The sequence below is a fragment of the Coenobita brevimanus genome, chromosome 38, assembly GCF_032717465.1.
Source record: "Coenobita brevimanus isolate Jiangsu-jjx chromosome 38, ASM3271746v2, whole genome shotgun sequence".
Lineage (NCBI taxonomy): Eukaryota > Metazoa > Arthropoda > Malacostraca > Decapoda > Coenobitidae > Coenobita > Coenobita brevimanus.
In genome coordinates, this window is record NC_136991.1 from 22,792,381 (window position 1) to 22,809,379 (window position 16,999).

The following is a 16,999-nucleotide window of genomic DNA, read 5'->3' on the forward strand; positions in this document are numbered from 1 at the left end:
TCTTTCATTCTCCATTCTCTTCACATGTCCAAACCACCTCAGTGTATTTCTCCTAATCTTCTCAACCACATCCACATCTACCCCACAACGTTCCTTCACTTCTTCATTCGTCAACCTGTCCCTCCACGTCACTCCACATGCTCCTCTCAAGTAACTCATTTCCACTGCTCTCACTCTTGACTTGTTCCCCTCTTGCAAGGTCCATGCCTCGCTTCCATACGTCAGGGTAGGGATCACAATACCATCATGCAGTGACTTCTTAACTTCCATACTCACCTCCCTATTTCTCATCACTGCTTTCAGTGTACCAACAACCTTCCTTCCCTGCTGTACCCTTTCATGTACTTCATCCCCCAAAGTATATATATATATATATATATATATATAGATAGATAGATAGATATACACAGGCATACCCCAGTTTAAAGATCTAACTGGCTAGGCAAAACTCCAACGTTAGGCAGGGTATTGTATATCAGCGTTCTTTTAACATGTATTTCAATGTGGACTGTTTATTAACGTTGGGTTTCCTCCCAAACCAAGTCCAAAACCCACCCATATGAGCTCCAAAACAGGATTAAAGGGAATCAAAATGGCCTAACAGCAGTCAAGGAAGCTAACCTAAGCTGAACACCTATAAATAACTCACCTGAACCAACAAATATAATCTGAAAATCATCAAATATAAGTCCGGAAACAATCAAACCTAGTAAACAGTAACCTAAAATGACAATGTTAACCCCACCTGTGGCTAAAATACATTAACTGAAGTCTAAAAGCAGTTTATAAATCAACCTAAACAAACAATTTTTGTCTAAAATATCATCAAAACTCGTAAGAAAAATCAAAACCCATCGTTAAACCGGGGTTTGGCCATCATTAGGAGGGGTATGGTGCAATTTCTATCCCCATCATTAAGTCAGGGTATTGCATCTAGGGGTATCGTTTATTGAGGTATTACTGTACAGGTATATATATATATATATATATATATATATATCGTTTTGTTTCGTTTTTAAAGGCTCCAACATGCTTGCATGTGTCGGCCTTGGTCACTTAATGGCGGCTCTCCACGCTGCACGATCCATTGCAGCCTCCCTGTTCAGTCCCTTAACCCTAAGGTCACACTTAATGACCTCGTCCCATGTCTTTCTCGGTCTACCCCTCATTACCCCACCCCCAATATTAACACTTCTCACCTTCCTCACCCAATTATCATCCCCCATCCTCTCCACATGTCCAAACCACCTCAATCTACCTCTCCTCATCACAACACCAATACACTCCAGTCCCATCCTACCTCTCAACTCTTCCATTGTAAACCCAGCCCCTCCAGGCCTTGGACGCAGGGACGCACTGCACATCCACCTAATCACTGTCATTTCTGTACGTCTGAGCCAGCGAATGTCTTCCTCCTTCACTGCCCAGGTCTCACTGCCATACAGCATTACACTCCTAACACATGCTGCATACAAAGACCCCTTAGCACGTAGGGAGAGCACTCTCAATGTCAGGAGAGGCAAAAGCTCCCTGAACTTCTTCCAACCACTTCTCACCCTAGCCCCACCTCCAGCACACAACATGTCTCCCAAATAACAAAACTCTTTCACACACTCAAGAGATTCACCAGCAAGTTCAATCCTTTCACGTCTGACAATCTCCACCTGCTCACCCAGGCACGCCGTACACATAAAATCAGCATTATCTCGCAGTCTACCTCTGATACCACTACATCTCTTATGCACCCATTTATCACACACACCACACAAGATGGAATTACTTCCCACTCCCTTGTGGCAAACTGTACATGGCCACTGTCCCTCGTCTTTGACAGTACCGCCACCAACCCTAGATATCATCACTTTTGTTTTATCTGCATTTACCCTTAAACCCTTTTGCCCCATACCATCTCTCCACTTCCTAAACCTTTCCTCTGCCTCCCTTTCATTCTCTGCAATCAACACCAAATCATCAGCATACAACAACTCCCACGGGAGTCCGTTTCTAAAGTCACGTGAAAGGGCTTCAAGTACCATGATAAACAACATGGGACTCAAGACTGACCCCTGATGCACACCAACATTCACAGAAAACTCATCACCCAAATCTCCATTCACTCTCACCTGGGTGTGAGCACCCACATACATGGCCATAACCACCCTAACCAGCCACTCCTCCAAGCCAAGCTTTCTCATTGCCCACTTCACCACCTCTCTAAGGACTCTGTCAAAAGCCTTTTCCAAATCAACAAAAACAAAATAAAGATCCCTTCTCCTACCAATATATTTTTCCTGAAGCTGTCGAACAATGAATATGGCATCAGTGGTCCCCCTACCTGGCATAAACCCAAACTGCATCTCATCAATATTCACTCTTTCTCTAATCATACCTTCTAAAACTCTCTCCATTACCTTCATTATCTGATCTAAAAGCTTTATACCTCTATAATTTCCTCTTTCCAGGGCATCACCCTTCCCTTTATACACATTTACAATTACACTCTTCAGCCAATCATCTGGGACAACACACTCATAAATAATCCTATTTATCAGGTCAGTGACTAAACTCACCCCTATATCGCCTGAGGCCTTCAACATTTCAGCAGTCAACCCAGACACACCTGCTGCCCTCCCCACCCTCATCCTGCCTATTGCCTCACTCACAGTAACAGTATCAATTAAAGGCCAAGGGCCAGACACTGGATCTGCTGGCTCCAAACCTTCCCTGTCCCAGTCAAACTCCTCATTCAACAACCGGTTATAATGCTCTCTCCATGCATCTTTAATATCCTCACTGTTCACCACTACCCTTCCTTCATCATTCTTCACACACTGCTCACCTATGATATCCCGATTATCCCTCTTCACCTGACCTGCCACCCTAAATATATTTTTCCTTTCCCCATGATTTAGGTTATCAAGTAATTGTCTCTGTGACTCAGACTTTGCCCTGTATACCTCTCTCCTAGCCCTACGCTTGGCAGCCAAATATTCCTCTTTGCTACCACCCTTCTTCCATTCCCAGAAAAGCCTTCTTTTCTCCTTAATTGCAGCTTCTATACCCTCATCCCACCACCAAGTTACTTTATGTCTTGGTGGTCCTCTTGTCCAGCCGCATGTTACATCAGTAACTCTCAAGAAATTGTTCTTGAGGGCTCTGTACTATTCATTAACGCCTCTGTCTACAGCTCCCTGTTCAGTATATATACTGTATATACAGTATATGGAGCCTCTGTGGTACAGTGGTAAAGCGTGCGTTTTTGTACACTGAAGAATGAGGGTTCGCGCCCTGCCAGGGTAATAAACTTTGGGAGCGTTCTTATGGCCACGTACAGCATTGGCGGACATAAGAGGTGCTGTGGTTGAACCAGTGTTGCATACTATAAAGTATGTTTGCACCCAGTCGGCTCGCGCTGGCCGATTACACTTGGTTCACAGACTACACACGCATCCAAAGCCACTCCAACATTACAATACACTTAAAAGCACTTCTCACCCTACATATAATCTCCATAAGACAGCCTAAGCCACTTGGTAGAGATACATTGGCTGTATCATCCCCGCTTCAATTGGGATAGGCCTTACCTGCACTGGACACTCAAATGGCTGATGAGATGAGATGAGATGAGATATTCATTTCATTCATTCATTGCCAGACGCCATGTATCCCACACGGGGTGGCCAAGGGCTTAGAGTTAATTGTACAGTATATATATATATATATATATATATATATATATATATATATATATATATATTTGGGGTAGCCACAAACAAATCGCCTACAAGTCGCCCTGTCCCCCGCCATTTCACTGCCCTGCTCCCAACTCACACCCCCCTGTCTCATATACCTCTCCATATATACAGGGTGATTCACAAGTTTTTCCAGAAACTCTGGTAAATGCCATTTCACTGCCCTGCTCCCAACTCACACCCCCCTCTCTCATATACCTCTCCATATATACAGGGTGATTCACAAGTTTTTCCGGAAACTCTGGTAAATGCAAGCTTATGCAATTCTAAGCATAAAACACTCTATAAGTATAGGTGTTTAATGTAATGGTTTACAAGTGGGGAAATTTTCAAATCTGACAGATATGTGAGCGGGAGGCAGGTGGGCTGGTGGCGACCTTCGCTGTGTTGCCAAGTTACTCAATTTTCTTTTAATTTTACACGTTGTTCTCATTCCGAATTAAACTGTTCTTTCATTAATCATCAGGTAAGTAATTGTTCTACAAAGAAAATTATGTCACTTTAAAGTGACAAATAAATCTACTATTGAAAGAGTAAACATGGCATACCAGTGATACGAGATGAGGTACAGTCGGCCTAAGAAGTGACGGAGGAGTATCCAGAAATTTTTGGTCAGCGACAGTGCACATACTCTTACTTATATCTCTATGATGTGAAATCCAATATGTAAAACTGTTACAAAAAACAATAAAGCAATGCCAAAGTACCTGTATATTTCAAAATTGTAGGAAGCAGTTCGTTAGTTACGATAATAGGAGATCCTAAACGGAACTAACTGAAATTTCACAACTATTGCTCAGGGACAGTCAGGAATAATTTGTGGAGTTCAAGTCTAGTATGGGAACACGCAATAATTTTTTAGTGGTGTAAGACTGAACAAAAGGTAGCTTCAATAACAATAAAAATTAGTAATTATTACTTATAAAATAATTTCCGTTACAATGCCAGGGAATAATTTAAAGTCGTTTTTTTCCGTTTCCAATGTCTCCATGGACGACGACAGAAAGCGGGAAGACGGTGTAAGCCAGTAAGCTATTTTAAATGTTTCGATCAACACGCACGAAAAGAGATAACAATTACTCAAAGACATGCAGTTATTACACTGCCTTTGGCCAGTTTCCCATTAAGAAAAATCTCTGGATTATATAAGCCAGAGGGCTGTCGGTGAAAGAAATATAAAAAAAGAACCTCGATGTTTGCCTAGAGTCGGAGCTCCTTGCAGAATGCTAACTTCTGCCGTAGTCTGGTATCTTCAGTGCATAATTGATTAGTAAGAGTAGTAAAATGCAGAGGTTCATAAACAAATAACTGAGTTCAAAACTTCCAAATCAGCATTTTCTGTTCAGCAGGACATTACAGTTTATTTAAAAAGACAGATATTAAGATTAAAAGATGGAGTAAAGAGTGCGTGGTTTTGCACTGCAAGAGTTTATGAACTCATGTTTTCGTCCTGTTTATTGTTTAGCGTAAGAGAAAAAGGTAGAATCTGTCATACCTCCTTACAGCTAATAATAATTTTGCATCAGTTGGGAATAAAGTTGCTAATAATAATTATTACTGGAGAGACGAAAACGGAATAAAAGGCAGTATGGTCTTGCTGCTACCGCAGGTAGGGCATCATTACGAAGAATAATTTCATTGTTATGGCATCCTTATTGTTGCTGGATCATCACCATAACACTTGAAAATAAGGCAGTGTATTGCAGTCACAAGAACTTTCCTTAACTGGTCTTCAAAACTAGAGCATCTGTATTTGAAATCCTGGGAAACATTTAAATCAGGAACATGGAGTTATAGGCCTACTGCCCACCGCGCGCGGAGTAATACATTTTACATTCATTCAAATCGGAAAAGGTAACTGTTAACTTCTAATATCACTGCCTCCTGTTATTCATTTTACATCATCCTTACCGCAATATAATATATAATTTATTGGTATGTCCTGATGAAGGCATTGAATGTTTACCTTATGTTCACTGTTTTCATTGAACATACGGCACTGCAGAGTGATCGTAGCAATCTGAAACTCTGCCATCACTTCTTGGGGCGACTGTATCTCAGAGCTCAGACTGACAGTTCCCGCCAAGTGCTAGGCAAGTGTGGAGGGTGTATTCATTCCAGGGTCGGTTCACCCACATTTCGCTACAATGCCATTCACTTATACAAACGTGGAGTATGCAGATATGATTTTTATCTATGGGTTCTGCAGTGGCAACGCTGAAACATCAGCAAGAGAATACAGACGAAAATATCCAAATGGAGCCCAGATGCAAAATTATTTTACCACGTCTACCAGCATCACTGGGACAAAGGTTGTTTTCCTGGAGTTGGAGCCACAGCTGAATGCATGGAGAGGCAAGAGGATTAGGCCTCCTGGGGAAACCTCTATAAAAAAAAAATGCGCCAGGACCTTTACCTCATGGGTAGTGAGGAAAAAGTCAAAACCAGGGAATAATTGCTCTGCGGTAACTGTTGTGCCTAGTGGTGAGGGTGGTGTGGCATGTATACAGTTACCTCAGTGCCTTGTCACTGCCTCTCGTTGTCACTCGGCTGGTCCACTCACACACTGACGATTATGAAAAGAACAGTTTAATTCAGGATGAGAACGTGTAAAATTTAAAAGAAAATTGAGTAACTTGGCAACACAGAGAAGGTCACCACCAGCCCATCCGCCTCCCGCTCACATATCTGTCAGATTTGAAAATTTCCCCACTTGTAAACCATTACATTAAACACCTATACTTATAGAGTATTTTATGCTTAGAATTGCATAAGTTTGCACTTACCAGAGTTTCTGGAAAAACTTGTGAATCACCCTGTATATATATATATATATATATATATATATATATATACAATAAGCTTGCCCCGAACACGTTCACGCCGAACGCGTTCGCAATTATATGTGGTAAGTGTTGGAATACGTATAAGACAACATAAGATTAAAGAACCATTACGAAAACTATAAATTTACACAAGAGAGACATTTGAAAGGCCAAATCCTCGAACAACAACACAGCTCGCACGGTTTGTTTTGACACGTGATCATGTGATTCGCTGTACTGCTTTTCCAAAGTACTGTATATGTAAATTAAATATTTACATTACTGTTCTGGCAAGTGCAAGTTAAAGTACTATTAAATAACGTTAGAGCAAGAAATAAAGTTTCATAACTATTTTACCGGATAGGCGTCGGAATATTGCCTTCTTTATTTATTCATTACAGATTTGCTGTAATGTTTTTCCACAGTACTGAATTTGTAAGTTACATATTTACTGTTCTGTTATGTACTTGTAAATTAAAGCACTTAAAACATTAAAAAAAGGCTTGTAACCAGTTAACCTGAGTTATATGATTACCGATGATTGGCGGATTCTGAGACAATTCGCCGTCAAGTCAATTCGCCGTCAGACAATTCCCCATCAAAACATGGATGATTCCCTGTCAGGACAATTCACACCCTGGACGATTCCCCATCATTCTATAAATATACTTATTATTAATTGATCAATACTTTTATAGATATACTTATCATTAATTAATCAATACATTAATAACTATATTTCAGAGGGATCCATCAAAGTCTATATTCAATAGCATAGGCTTTGATTATTATTTATTAGTTGCACCTTCAGTCAATAATTGACTTGTTTCTTTCTCGCTGTAGTTGCCTTTGAGTTATATTCTAGTATCACCCGTAGCTTTCTTCATTAATGATGGTGAATTGTCTTCTTATTGTTGTGATGGCGAACTGAACTGATGGCGAATTGTCCCGAAACCAATCAGTGTCAGAGTGTTGCCACGTCTTTACGTATTTGTATGTTAAGTTTTGCTGTGCAGTACTGTATTTGTAAGTTATAACATTAAATAAACCTTCTAACCACTTAAAGTGCTTCATATTGATTACCAATGGCAGATAACAGCAAAACACCACATTTAGGGGCTCTAGCCCCTAAAACGCGGATCGTCGCTTTTGCGACAGTCGGCCCAAAGGGCAAGACGGCGGGTCGTCGCGTTTGCGATTTGAGTTAATTTTGAATAACCGCGGGCAAGCAGGCTCAAGCTGGTATTGTCTCTCAGTCCCGCCACCCGTGAGCTACTTTTAGCACACTTGACCTTTGTACTACTGACCTCGGTTGTTGCCAAGTCTCATTTTTTTTACCCACGGACGCACCGATGCACGGCCCTCCCTCGTCGTGCGATATGGCAACGCGCGGATGGCTGATACGTGTCAATCTGCGCCGTCATCTCGCAAGCACTTTTTGCTATTGGGAAACGCTTGTTTCCCCAGTTGTCACACTGTCATTTTTTCGCGCGGTTTGCCCCAGATTAGCGTCAGTCCACGCAAATCTGCCACGGTGACACCATGTCAGGCTCTAGCTCTTCTAGTTCCGTGCCTTCTAGCCCTCCAAATAGGGTTTTGTTACCTCTACGCCCTTCAAAACTTTACAAGTGACTACCAAGGGGCTAAGTGACTCGGCCATAGCATCTGAACTGTTGAAAGCCTCTATGGACTACGGCAGTGACGTGGGTGTTTTGTCTAGCCTGGCTGAATCAGAGACACAATCGAGTGCTGATTCAGCCCCTGAAGTGATGATTTCTGTGCCCGAGGAAACTGTGACTGTGCCCAGCACCTCTACAGGGAAGGCCCCGGTGAAAAGGGGCCTCGAATATGGAAAGGGAGAGAAAGGAAGAGGAGCGGAGACAGCAGTGCACCACCATTGTCCACTACGCCACGCCACACCACCGCAAGCCCGCCACGTTCTCCCAGCCCTCTTCTTCGTCCCTCCTCGTCTGCTGTCCTGTCTCCTGAGTCATCGGAGTCTCCATCACCACCGAGAAAGGGAAGTAGACGAGCAATGTTACGTATGAGAGGTTATCGTAGGCCTAGTGTTCGTGTGAGTAAAGTTAAGTCCCCTAGGCTAACTCCCACTAGGCAACTCAGGAGTCACGCCACCGCGGGTGACCTTGACCCAAGCGATAATCTCCCTCCAACCACCACCACCACCACCACAACACCAACACGGCCTGGGATAACCTCTCCCTTACCTACTATTGCCCAGCCTGCCTCACCCACTCCCACACGACCTGCCTCACCCCCCGCCGCCCCAAGCACCTCCCAGCCTAGGCAGGGAACTTTAGATGCTTTTGTGTGGTCAGAGGGATCAGATTTTGTGCCTGAAGATCTGCCCTTTGACGAAAGTGAGTGTGGACTTCAGGCTGACTTCCCTGTGGACGACGATGGTGAATGTGTTGACTACCTGTTGGCCTTCCTTGACGACGAGGTTATGGAGCACATCTGTACCGAGACCAACAGGTACGAGGGGCAATGTGCGCCAATTCGCGAAGAAGAAGGTGAGGCTGCGACGCCATCCACGTCGCGGATGGCATCATGGGTGCCTTTGACGATCCGCGAGCTTTTTGTATTTATTGCCTTGATGTTGCTTATGCCGCACAACTGGAAGCATAAGTTGGAAGAGTACTGGGGTTCCGACGAGCTGTGCCCAACACCAATATTCAATAAATACATGAGCCGCGATCGTTTTAGGCAGCTGATGACTTATCTTCACTTCGCGAATAATGATGAGCCTTCCCAAACTGACCCATTATGGAAAGTGAGGGGAATCCTGAACATGATCAAAGATAAGTTTACGAAGTTCTTGCGCCCTTTCAAGAAAGTCGTGATTGACAAGTCTTTGGTATTGTTCAGGGGCCGTCTTCGGTTCGTCCAGTACATTCCAAGCAAACGCCACCGCTTTGGAATCAAGTTTTTTGTGCTGTGCGACTGCAAGACGGGGTTCATCCTTGACTTCGTCATCTACACCGCCAGCAATGTCGACTTGGATAAGACTGACCCCCTTGGATTCTCTGGTTCTGTGGTGAAAGTGCTTTTGGAAAAGTACTTTGGCGAGAATCATGTCCTGTATACGGACAATTATTATACAGCTCCAAAACTCGCCAAGTACCTTTCTGAACACGGCGTCGGCTCCTGTGGCACTGTCAGAAGTAACAGGGCACATTACCCTGCCTTCCCAGAGGCTGAAAAGTCAAAGCGGGGAGACGTGCACCTGAAGAAATCTGACAAGATGCTTGCGATCAGGTGGCATGATAAGAGAGTCGTGAACATGCTCACCACAGTACACAAGGGTGAAATGCTGGCAACAGGGAAGGTCGACAGAAGGACTGGCGAGCCTGTGATGAAGCCTGATGCTGTAATTGACTATAACGTCAATATGCGGCTGGTGGACAAGTCGGATATGATGATTGGAGAGATTGACTGTCTGAGGAAAAATCGTCGTTGGTACAGGAAGGTGTTCTTGCACTTGACTGACATGTGCATGTTGAACGCCTTCATCCTGTATAAAATCAAGAACAGGAAGCCAGCCAACTACTCTCTCAGAAGATTCTCCAAGACTTGTGTCTACCAGCTGCTTCAGCGTTATGGCCAGGTGCTTTCAACAGGTCCCAAACGCCACCCTCACACACCTCCAGACCGCCTACAGTGTATGGCCTACCTTCAGCGACACCGCCCGGAGCCACTGCCAGCCACTGCAAAGAGGGGGAAAGCACTGAGGAGGTGTCATGTGTGCAGCCACACTACCAGGCAGGAAAGAACTTTTAGGCGCACCTCCTTGCAGTGCAAAGAGTGCAAAGTTCCCCTCTGTGCTTACCCGTGTTTTTTCGACTACCACAGCCTAAGTAGATTTTGAAAATAAGGGTAAAAATATTGGGAAAAATACTGAGAGTGACAGTGATAATATTGTTTAGTTTTCTTTTACGTGCTGACAGTGACAGCCTGATGAGTGTAAATTAGTGTATGTACTTGTAAAAGCACTGACAGTTACAGTGTTTTTTGTTGTAAATAATTGTACATAGTAATCATATAAGTATTGCGAGTGACAGTCACTCCAGTGTAAAAAGATAAAAGCATATTTTCCTATTCTATGTTCTGAAAGTAAAAGTTTTTTGTGTATAAAATATTATTTTTATAACACTGGACAGTGACACTGATGAATAAGGCAAAAAAAAAAGATACAGTGAAAGTGAGCGATAGAAATGAAGTGCGAGTGGCCGACAGGAGCGAGAATAAAGTGCCTGCCGTAAGGCTGAATAAACTCGCGCGGCGGGGGGGTCTTCCTCATTCCCAGTCCACAATACTGGCAGTGATATTGATTTTTATTACCGTAATAGTGACAGGCAAACGTTTGCGAAGTCCTATGATGGAAAAAAAAGGAGTATACGTGTTTTTTGCCGAGAAAAGGCAAATGTGACAATATTGACGGGAAGATCGCCACCGCGCTGCATGTCGGCCGTGCGCTCCGTCCATTTTAGCCTTATTTTCAGCTCTTATTTACAAATACGGATTCCAAACAACCTGTACGTTGTTGTATAAAGTGTACTGTGACAGATTGAGGCTGTGGTAGAAAGAAAACCGGGTTTCTGGAGGTGTGAGAGTGAAGACTTTGTTACCCAACTTTGCAAGTCTTCACAAGTCCTTGGGTAGTCAACGAAGGCTCAACATGTGGCTCAGGAGATAGCTGAATGTAAGTAATATATGCCTTAAAAATTTTAATGCTCTAGGGTTAATCTATGATTTTGGGCTAATATTTTTCCACAGGTACTCAGACCCCGCTACAACCCCGCCACAGGGGGGGGATCGCGCATACACAGCCGCGTTTTAGGGGCTAGGGAGCAAAGTAAGGAGTAGTTAAATCTTACACAGGTTCGTTCTGAATGCGCCACGCTTGGAATGAAACCCACGCGTTCGAGGCGAGCTTGCTGTATATATATATATATATAGTATACATATATATATATATATATATATATATATATATATATATATATATATATACAGTACATATATATATATATATATGTGTATACATATATATATATATATATATATATATATATATATATATATATATACAGTACATATATATATATATATATATATATACAATAAATCCTCGTTTTCCGGGGTGTGGATGTTCCGCCAAAACCGCACGAAACGCAAAACGTTGAATTGTGAGGTTAAGAATCAATGTGAAAAATAAAGGAGCATTCCGGTGGGACATGTACCTACCCTATCAGAAATTACTATAACACCAAACAGGCCCTACCCAAAATGAAATGAAGTGTTTACTTGTGCTAAAACACCATAACACAATAAACACGTACCTGAAAAGACGTTAAAGCTGTTATAAAGAGCTGCAACAGCAAAAATCTTTACAAGAAATAAAATGAAGACTGGCTTGAGTGGCAGGTGAAGGTGTGCTGGGGGTAGATGGGCTAGTTACTAGGTGACATGGGCCTCTCTGGGGAAGCCCCATCACCTATGCCAAAGCCCTCGAAGTTGAACTCAGGCTCCAGCACCTCCACATCCTCTCTGTCCACTTCTCCTCCTTCATCCACCCCTGCTGGCACATCCAAGTCTTGCAGAACAGCAGCCACATTCTGTCTCCCATGAAAATATTGTGTGATCCAGGCTTGCCTCTGCTCCTTCATCTTTCTGTTGTAGACGGCCATCATTTGAGACTTCAGATCACTCAAGGTCAAGAGGATGTTGGTAGCCTCAGGCATAGTCCTGGTGTATGCATCAATGGTGGTTGCCATGTCGGTTATGGTGGACAGGGTGGTCACAAGATGGCCACCAACAAATGAGCACCGGTATGTGTCATCGGCTGAAGGCTAGGAACATCGAATTGTAGGGAAATTCGCGAATTGTGAGACAACACAGGAACTTTTTTCTGGTGTAAAAAATGAGGCGTTGAAGTACAATGCGTCCAAATACGAGGACATACTATATGTATACTGTATATCTATATACTATAGCACTAGCAGTGTGTGTGTGTGTGTGTGTGTGTGTGTGTGTCTGTGTATTTACCTAATTGTGATATACAGGAATGAGCTACGTTCATGGGGTCCTGTCTCTGTTTCTCAGTAAGTCAAGTTTAGCTTTAAACTCGTTTAAGTTTGTAGACTGGATGATCTCTTTGTCCAGCCTATTCCACAGGTCTATACATCTATAAGGAAAACAATATTTCTTGATATTTTTCAAGCAGTTTGGCTTCTTCAATTTCATTCCATGTCCTCTTGTTACTCTCTTATCCCACATAAACAGATATTCTTTGGCAATTTTATCTACTCCCATCATGGTCCTGAACACTGCAATCATGTCGTCTCTCTTTCTCCTTTCTTCTAAGAAAGGCAAATCCAGCTTTTCCAGCCTCTCTCTCTATGACAGATCTGCCAGACTGGGGACCATTTTGGCTGCAGTTCTTTGTATTCTCTCAAGCTTGTTTATATCTTTCTTTTTATGTGGGGACCATACTACTGCTGCATACTCTAACCTGGGGCGAATCATGGCCACTAACAATTTCTTCATCATCTACTCATCCATATAATGAAAAGATACTCTTATATTTGTCAGGAGTTTATAAGTCACTCTAACTTTCTTGTTAATGTGTTTTTCAGGTGACAAACTGTCCTGGACCAGCACTCACAAATCTTTCTCTTCTCTCGCTTTTGTGATTGGTTCATTACCCATCATATAATTCAGTGATGGCCTCTTGGTAATTTTTCCCACTTCCAAAATTTTACCTTCTGGCACTGAATTTCATTTCCCACATCTGACTCCATTCATGTATCCTATCCAGATCCTCAAGTAGCATTTTACAATCCTCCTCAACCTCTACCTTCCTCAAGATCTTTGCATCATCAGCAAACAGACTTCCATAACTGTTCAATCCATCTACCATATCATTTATGTAAATCAGGAACATTACTGGCATCAACACCAAGCCCCGTGGGACTCCACTTGTTACATCCCTCCATCCAGACATCCTATCCTTTATAACTGTCCTTATTTGTCTGTCTCCCAAAAAGTCTCTCATCCATTCCAGGAGGTTCCCATTCAATCTTCCTATATCCTCTAGTTTCCACATTAGTCTCTTATGGGGCACCTTGTCAAAGGCCATCTCCAAATTTAAATACACACAATCCACCCAACCATCTCTCTCATGTAGCACGTCAATTGCTCTTGAGTAAAAACTCAAGTTGGAAACACATGACCTTCCACTTCTAAATCCAACTTGACTATCAGCCAAAATATTCATCTCTTCCAGATATATTACCCATCTATCTTTCAGAATTCTTTCCCACAATTTTGCGACCATGCTGGTTAGAGACACTGGTCTATAATTCAGGGGTTCTTCTCTGTTTCCTCCCTTATAAATTGGTACCACATTTGCCCTCTTCCATTTTTGAGGCACTTTCCCCTCTTCCAGAGAACACATATTAAACTGTGAATCTTATGTTATCTGCATTCCTTTAGTACCCAATTAGAGATTCCATCTGGTCTTGGGGTTTTCCTTACATCTTGAGTTTCCAGGAATTTATATACTTCCTTTACTTCCACTTTTATATCTGTTATCACTACATTTCTAGTCACTCCCTCTCCTTCCACAAACTCCTTTTCATTTGTGAAAACTGATTGGAAACATTTGTTCATTATTTCTGCTTGCACTGCTGCATCTATATAGACCTCTCCTTCTACTTTCAGTTTAGTGATTCCTTCCTTTTGTTTCAATTTGCCATTGACAAATTTATAAAATAGTTCGGGTTCATCCTCACATTAGTCTATTATACCTTTTTCAAAATTTCTTTCTTCCTCTCTACGTATTCTTGTGTATTCATTTCTAGTTATTTGATATTCTTCCTTTGTTTTGTTGTTACCTCCCTTTCTCCAGTTGTTCCATGCCATGTGTCTCTCTTTTTTTGCTGTCATACACCTTCTATTAAACCACTCCTTTTTCCTGTTTTCTTTCCCCGTTACTTTTGGCACAAATTTTTCTACTCCCAAATTATAGAGGCCTAGAAAAATATCCCACTTCCTCTGTATCTCTCTTGTTTCTCTGAATTTTCGTCAATCTGAATTTTAAAAATTTTTTCTCAATCCTGTAAAGTTTGCTTTCCCAAAGTTGTATCTTCCCTGCCTATAATGGTCGTCTCTTGGCTCCACGTTCCCTGTTATCATCTGGAACTCAATGACCACATGATCACTTTTTCCAATAGGACACAGATATTCCAAGGATTCTATTACATTGGGTTCTTTGGTAAACAGCAAATCTAGTCTTGCTGGTGTGTCCTCACCTCGGAACCGTGTCTCTTCTTTGACCCATTGCGTCATCACATTGTTCATTGTCATATTTAATAATATAGTGCCCCACGAATCATCACTGCCTCCTGAGTCCCATTCCTACAAGTTCACCTCTTTACAATTGAAGTCACCCATTAAAATTATATTGTTGCTTTTCTCAATATTTTTCTGTAAATAAATAGCCATGTCTGACAACATTTTCTGATATTCATCATCACTCCATGCTCTTGTCTTAGGGGGAACATACACTACTGCCATGTCTCTCTTGCTATTCTCTCCAGTTTCTAATTTCATATTTATCACTTCGACCCTGCCTTCTCCCATTTCCACGGTAACAACATTTATGTTGTTCTTCACTGCTATCATCACTCCTCCTCCCGTTTTTTCTTTTCTGTCTCTTCTCTACAGTTTGTATTTACCATCTCCCATATGAACATTAATATCTTCTCTTTCTTCTCCACAGTTTGTATTTACCATTTCCCATATGAACATTAATATCTTCTCTTAACTTGGTCTCTACAGAGCACGTAACATCAGGTTAATTAAAAAATCGTTGATTTCTAGTCCTGCCGATGTTAAAGCATCAACATTAGTACAGTATATGCCACCTTGACATTAATTTTGATGTTTTTTATACCTTCTTTTCTCCCTCTCTCTGTCGGTACCACTTTCTTAATTTCTGATCCATGACTCTCCAATAAAACACTGTCTTCTCTTCCTCCATTCTCTGTTTATTTTTTACCTTTGCTTCCTTTACTAACTCCTTTATTTTAGCTCTTTCTTCATCATTTGCATCTCTCCTTATCCAAACATTTTTTAACCCTTCCTTGTCTGATAATTTCCATGTTCTACTGATAATTTCATTTACTGTTGCCTGGGACTTAAACTTTACCTTCAATGGTCTTGCCCCTATTTCCTCGTACTTTCCTAACCTAAACACCTCTTCAATCTCTTCTTGAGCTTCGTTGTTTTCCTCATGACTACTGATATTATTTCTTTAACTTTATTCAGTTCACCTCTCTCTCTTTCTGATCTTATTGTCACACATTTTTCTTTAACTCCTGAAATTGTTACACATTTTTTCTTATCTGCTACATCCCTAACTAAAGATTCTCAACCTCTCAGTGCCCTAACCACTTCCCTCTCTACCCTTTCCTTGCTTTGTTGTTCTACAATCTTTTTCAAATTTACATTTCCTTCTTCCTAAATTTTCTTCCATCCCTGATGTTGCTCCTTGATTTCTTTAATGTGCTTGTCCTGTATTCTTGATTTGGATTCATACTCATCTAGTTTGCTTTTCATTCTGTCCCTTTCTTCTTCCAACCTTTTATTCTCCCTCATCAGCTGTTTTATTTCATTAGAGGCAGATTCATTGCTTACTTTTAATTCTGTAACTTCTCTTTCTTGTTCGTCACTGCGTGTACAAACTTTTTCCAGTTTATTCCAAAGAATTGTGATCTCGTTTTCCTGCTCTATGGTACGTTCCATTAACTCTCTAATTACCGTCCATATCTTTTTTATCTCCTGGACATTCCTCTCTGCTGTTTTCTCTACTTTTGCTACTATTGTTTGGTTCAACTTAATACTTCCATTTAGCACATCCTCTTCAGTGAAGCCCTCAAATCCTCTCTCGCCAGTCGTAAACAAAGCACCGTCCTTTTCCGCTATGATTCAACCATATGGAGACTTTCTATTTCCACTATGTCTTGTTCTTTTTATGTCTGAAACCGCGGTTTTCCATTTTAACTACTGACCGACAGGACCACCACTCATGCACTCATTTACATAATCACAAATAGGCTGGTCTCCTTTTCATCGCTGATTCAGCTATTATTACTCCACAATCCAGGAAGAGCTCCGTCTCTGTTGGTGACCTGTGTGTGTGTGTGTGTGTGTGTGTGTGTTCTGACCTAATTGTATCTTTACAGGAATGAGTCAAGCTCGTACTGTCCCGTGTCTTAAACCATATTTATCGTACATATCCTTAAATTTGTGAATTGTTTTGGCACACACTATTTCATTCGGTAGTGCATTCCATTGATCAAGTGCTCTGTTTGGGAAACTGAATTTCCTTACGTCTTT

General features: G+C 41.7%; 1 protein-coding gene across 1 annotated transcript in view; it reads right to left on the bottom strand.

The window, feature by feature from the left end:
* The window catches only part of LOC145396553 (teneurin-m-like), a 1,418,848-nt gene that overhangs the window by 657,450 nt on the left and 744,399 nt on the right, over positions 1 to 16,999 (bottom strand). The window lies entirely within an intron of this gene.